This window comes from Lathyrus oleraceus, chromosome 3, assembly GCF_024323335.1.
Source record: "Lathyrus oleraceus cultivar Zhongwan6 chromosome 3, CAAS_Psat_ZW6_1.0, whole genome shotgun sequence".
Classification (NCBI taxonomy): Eukaryota; Viridiplantae; Streptophyta; class Magnoliopsida; order Fabales; family Fabaceae; genus Lathyrus; species Lathyrus oleraceus.
The window spans coordinates 385,461,135-385,467,134 of NC_066581.1; positions in this window are offsets into that span (position 1 = coordinate 385,461,135).

The window sequence follows — 6,000 nt, forward strand, 5'->3', positions numbered from 1 at the left end:
GGAATGGGAAACGGGCTCGCTAGTGTCGCATCCGCGAAAAACAACCGGCGAGCTAAAACAAAAACACAAACAGAGCCGCCACTGCGCGTTATTTATCCCAAGATAGGGAAAGGAAACGCTCAGAGAAACCTGGAAAAAGCATGGTCTCGCGACCAAAGAGAAAGGGTAAGGGAGTCGGTTACGCAAGGGGAAGGTATTAGCACCCCTCACGTCCGTCGTACTCGACGGGATCCACGTTCTAAAAGAAAGAATAGGTTGCTAAAATAAACAGACAAACATCATACACACACGCTAAGACAACACGGGTGGGGTTAAGAAGAAGAGAGCTCGATAGGACATCGCATCCTATGCCTACGTATCTCGTCTGGAACGAGAATCAGAGCTGCCGTAGTTCGGCTCACGCACGCCAAACGAGCAAACACAAACACGGGCAAACTGGGAGCCTGAATGCCAATCACTGGGCTTACATCAACATCCGAACCAAACATACACAAGAAGATAACAAGCAAACACACACAAAAGAAAAAAAGTGCCCGGAGAGACCTCGCACGGTCTCCTGCCTACATACCTCGTCTGGAACGAGGATCAGGGCGATGTAGTTCCCCTGAAAGGGAAAGAAAGAACATGCAAACTAGTAGGGAGTCGGGAACTCGAGCCTACAAGTCATCAAGCAAGCCAGAAGAGACGCTGAGACGTCAGAAGAAACGGCACACACAGACTAACAGGGAGTCGGGAACTCGAGCCTGATAGCTGCCAAACAAAACACACGCAAAAAAGAAAAGGGTGCCCGGAGAGACCTCGCACGGTCTCCTGCCTACATACCTCGTCTGGAACGAGGATCAGGGCGATGTAGTTCCCCTGAAAGGGAAAGAAAGAACATGCAAACTAGTAGGGAGTCGGGAACTCGAGCCTACAAGTCATCAAGCAAGCCAGAAGAGACACTGAGACGTCAGAAGAAACGGCACACACAGACTAACAGGGAGTCGGGAACTCGAGCCTGATAGCTGCCAAACAAAACACACGCAAAAAAGAAAAGGGTGCCCGGAGAGACCTCGCACGGTCTCCTGCCTACATACCTCGTCTGGAACGAGGATCAGGGCGATGTAGTTCCCCTGAAAGGGAAAGAAATTCTAGCCAGAAACCAAGGGGAGACACACTACCAGGGAGTTGTACTCGAGCATAGTGTTATCATGCATCATGGCCCTATGTTCAGGTTTCTACCTACTTGCACAACTGCAAACTAATCCTATCCAGGAAGAAAGCAAGCATACAAGCATACAAGCAAACAGAGCAAACAAATATTCACAAAGCACACACTATAACCAGTCAAGTGAGGCTCAAACAATGGGTTTGACTGCCGAAGCAAGTCATCTGTACATGGGTAGTGTTCGCTCTTAACCTTGCCATTGCGAGGCTAAGGTGAAGCAGATGAAAGGTGAGTGAAGATTAGACTTCACAGCTCTTATCCCTGACCAGGGAGAGCTTCAGACAAAGGAGCGTGGGTCCAGAATGGAGGGACCCTTCTACGCTCAAGACTCTGACTCGATTGTGCAACAGCACAAGATCTTGGGTTTGTGTCCCAATGCATCAACACAGTGGTGTGAGCAGAGGGACGACTCAACAGAATAGCGGGGGATAGATTGCATATCCCTATGATCCGCCAATTGCCTCATAGAGGTCTTTACCTGCTTGGGGCACAAAAGTAAACAATCACAGACATCGCCTCTTAAGGAGGACTTCAGACAGTTGCCTGGCCAAGTAACAGGCCAGGTCTTCCAGACTACATGAAGTATAGAGATTCTACCTCAACTGGTTAAAAAAACCAAGCAGCAGCAAGCGAGTTCTTAAAGAACTGTAAGCGACTAAATGTACCTGAAATCAATCAAGTATCATCAGTACTCAGACAAACCAACAATAAACAGCAAAAGTCAATCTATACAGACAACACAAGTTAATGCACATAAGTGCAAGCTATAATCCCAAGCTCAAGCTTTAATCCCTACAACACAAAGTCAAGTTAGTTCATAAACATCAACCAAACTCAATTCAAATTGCCTTGAAGCAATCTCCTTAAGCATTGTGCATTTCATCCTGAAAATCCAAACCAAATGTGAGAAACTAGACCACTAGGCCAAGCCTAGGGTCCAAAGGGGATAAAAAGTTCTAAACAGCAAGTGCAAACCAACCAAAATCACATTAAAACAAATCAAAAGCAAATGCAATTGGTCCCATGCTCATATCATTCACGATTATCATTTCATGCACAATTTAACATCAATCATGCAATTTGCAACTTCAATTGACCAAACAGAACTATCTCACTCAAAAGCATACCAAATCAATTCAATTAATTCCATAAAAATTCATACCTAAACAGGACATATTCAATGTATGGCATGTCAATTTTCAGCTCAATTGGACAAAAGAAAGTAGGTCAATGAAAATCAAGAAGTCCAGACACATTTATACAAGCCAATTCAAGACATCCAAACAAACATCCACTTCAATAATTCATAAAACAGTGACAACAATTAAGAAATGAATGGGATCAAAACCATAATGTCCTATAATGTGTCTAGAATGCTCACACCAAATTTCATCTTCATCCAATACCATATGAGAATTTCACCAGCAAAATGCCAACATGTGTCACACAAGATCACCAAATGAGCCAACAGAGAAGAAAAATATCAATCAATTAGAAAATGACATCAAAAGTTCCAGCAAAAATCACATGTTATCTTGACATATCAATGATCATTCATGCAAAAAATTGGAGCAATTCAACATCTCTAGCTCAGGCAAATAAAATCAGAAAGTAGACCTAGCTAGGTGTGACACAAATTGTCACACCTCTATTCAAAAAATCATATCTAATCAACCAAGTATCCAAAAATCAAAAACTCTACATGAAAATAACCATCAACATGCCCAGAATAAGCACAAAAATTTTCATTCATTTCTTTACAAGTATGAGCATTTCATGATGGTTTTGGCAAAGCATACAAAATATGACACATGAACAAAATCAATAGGCCAATTAAATTTCCACACGTGCAAAAAATTCACAAAAATCACCATAAAATTCTACACATCATCATGAGAACAATGCAAAAAATCTCACCAAAATTGGATGAAAAATGAGTGAGATGTGATTTTTTGAAGTTCTTGAATCAAAAATGAAATAAAATAAGAAAAAGAAAATGAAATAATAATTAATTAAATAACGCAATGGCAGAAGCGTAATATTGAAGGAATTCGCCAAAATGGCGTCGTTTCCATAAGTGACCAGGAAATGTTTCTATTGGTCAGTCCGCGCGCCAAACATCTTTTGAAACCAGGCAATGCATCTTGAAGATCAAACACGCGATTTGTTCACGTTTTCAACAAGAACTCTCCAGAAAATTGCAGAAATCATGAACATCCAACATTAACCAAAATCAACAAAATTATAGTCAATAGAACCGTCTCTCCATGTAGATTAAGGATATGCAACTGAAATTTCCTAATTCCTAACATACCTCACGGATCGAGCATTTAAAGTCATGGCATCAAACATTCAAAGCATGATAACTCAATCTACGGTTAACTAAATCAAAAACCAAGCCTATCATGTTGATCTACATTGGAAGATCTACACAACGCACATAACAATTCACGCAATGATGAGATTCGAAAAAATCACCTTGTGAGATGGCAGTGATGATTCTTGAAGCTTTTGCGTACGATTATCCAAAACAGATGCAGATGAAGCTTTAGGAAGATGATTGGAGAAGCTATCTCAGCTCAAACACGATCAAGAAGCAAGAATTCTTAAATCACCATTATTGAGCTCCTTATGAACAGTCACGATTTTGATGTTGTTGGCATGAATCTTGATGAAACAGTTGGAGAAGAAGGCTCAAGGAACACGAAGCAACAAGAATTTTGCACTTTGGTGAAGAATTGATGAAGTTTGGATCAAAAATGTGGAATGAAGATTCTTGAGATTTTGGAAAATTGGAGGGAAAGTTTGTTAGATTTCTTGAGAATTGCAATTGTGATTAGCATTCTGTTATGATTATCCTCTTATACTTCAACTTAATCACTTTGTTAATCTCAAATTAGCACAAATGAAATGTAATTAGCATAATGTCATTCTTAAGTGCAAGGGCAAAAATGACATTTCACCTTGGGCTATGTGACAGCAAGGTGACAGCTCAGACATCTTCTAAATGCCATTTGGAATGTGTTGGCTTTGATCCCATATCAATTGGCCTTGTATTTCTCATTTTCACTATGCCATGCCAAAAATGCACTTAAAGTGAGAGTTCAAAAATAGCCTAGCCAAATATTGATCCTTGACAGCTCATGACAGTTGGAACAAGTCACATTTGGCATTTGTGATGTGTTGCAAAAACTCCCATTCCAAAATTCCAATTATTTCTCAAGTTGGACCATTTTGCCCTTGGACTTTAATTAGTGCACTTGAAAATTGACCTTTTGCATTGACCTTTTTGATGAATTTTGATTATGCACCATGAAAGTACATGTGAAATGGAGTTTTCTCATAAAAAGATCATCCATTTTGGACACTCCATGTGAAAGTTATGCCCCTTTGATTATAGGTCTTTTTTGAAATTGAATGGACCATAACTTGCCAACCATACATGGGAATTTCAAGTTCTTGGACTTTTTGGAAAGGTGAGACCAAGATCTACAACTTTCATGTTGAATAAATTTTCATTTGAAGCTTTCTTGGACATGTAATTTTGTGATGAAAAACTTTCATTTTGGGAAACTTCCATTACAAGTCACTTTCCATTTTTGGCAATTTTTGTCCTGACTTTATTTTCTCCATTCTTGAGCTTTGACATGTCAAATAACACTTGTTCCAACATGAATGAAGTGTATCCAACTCTCTCCCACCTCCAAATCCATAAAATCAAGCACAGTTGACCACAGTTGACTTTTCAACTGATAGATGAATTTGGCAATGCACTGATCAATCTGAGCCCCAATCCCCTGATGAAATGGCTCAAGGATGAAACCCTAGCCTCAATAAGCTCCATACAATCATGAAATGATCCTCATATCCATCATAGACCCCATCTCCTAGCCATGCCCTGATTGGCCCAATGCACCTGATTAGGGTTGACCAGTGGTCAAAACCCTAATCTCAAGGTATCCTGATCAAACACTTGATGATGACCAACCATGATGATGATGATGAATCATTTCAAACAAGATAATGACCAATCTCCTTGAGAATCACAAAACCCTAATTTGGACCTCCACATCCTCAGATGATTAATGACCAGTCCAAGGAAACCCTAGCTTGCACATGAGTCCTTTATCTTCTGACCAAGACTTTTGAGGGATGACTTGCACAATGTATCCACATGATATGCAATATGCAATGCCTAATGACCTACAAATGCAATGTAATATGTTAAGCTAGTCCCAAGAGAGGAGGGCAAATTTTGAGGTGTTACAGCTAGGATATCGCATCTTATGCCTACGTATCTCATCTGGAATGAGAATCAGAGCTACCGTAGTTCGGCTCACACACGCCGAAACAAAACACACGCACAGACTGAAACGTCAAAAGGAACACGCAAATGGAAACAGACTGCCAATGGCTGGTCTTACGTCCGACTCCAAACAACAAACACAAACAAGGAAACCGACTGCCAATCGCTGGACTTACGTCAGACTCCAAGCACACAAACAAACACAGGAAACCGACTACCAATCGCTGGACTTACGTCAGACTCCACACAAACAAACACAGGAAACCGACTGCCAATCGCGGACTTACGTCAGACTCCAAGCAAACAAGAGGTTAACCGGACCCTGAGTCGTCAAAAGCAACAAAAAAGTTGAACTAACTAACTAACAGGGAGTCTGGTACTTGAGCCTGCTAGCTGTCAAGCAAACACACACAAAAAAGGAAAAGGGTGCCCGGAGAGATCTCGCACAATCTCCTGCCTACGTACCTCATCTGGTATGAGGATCAGG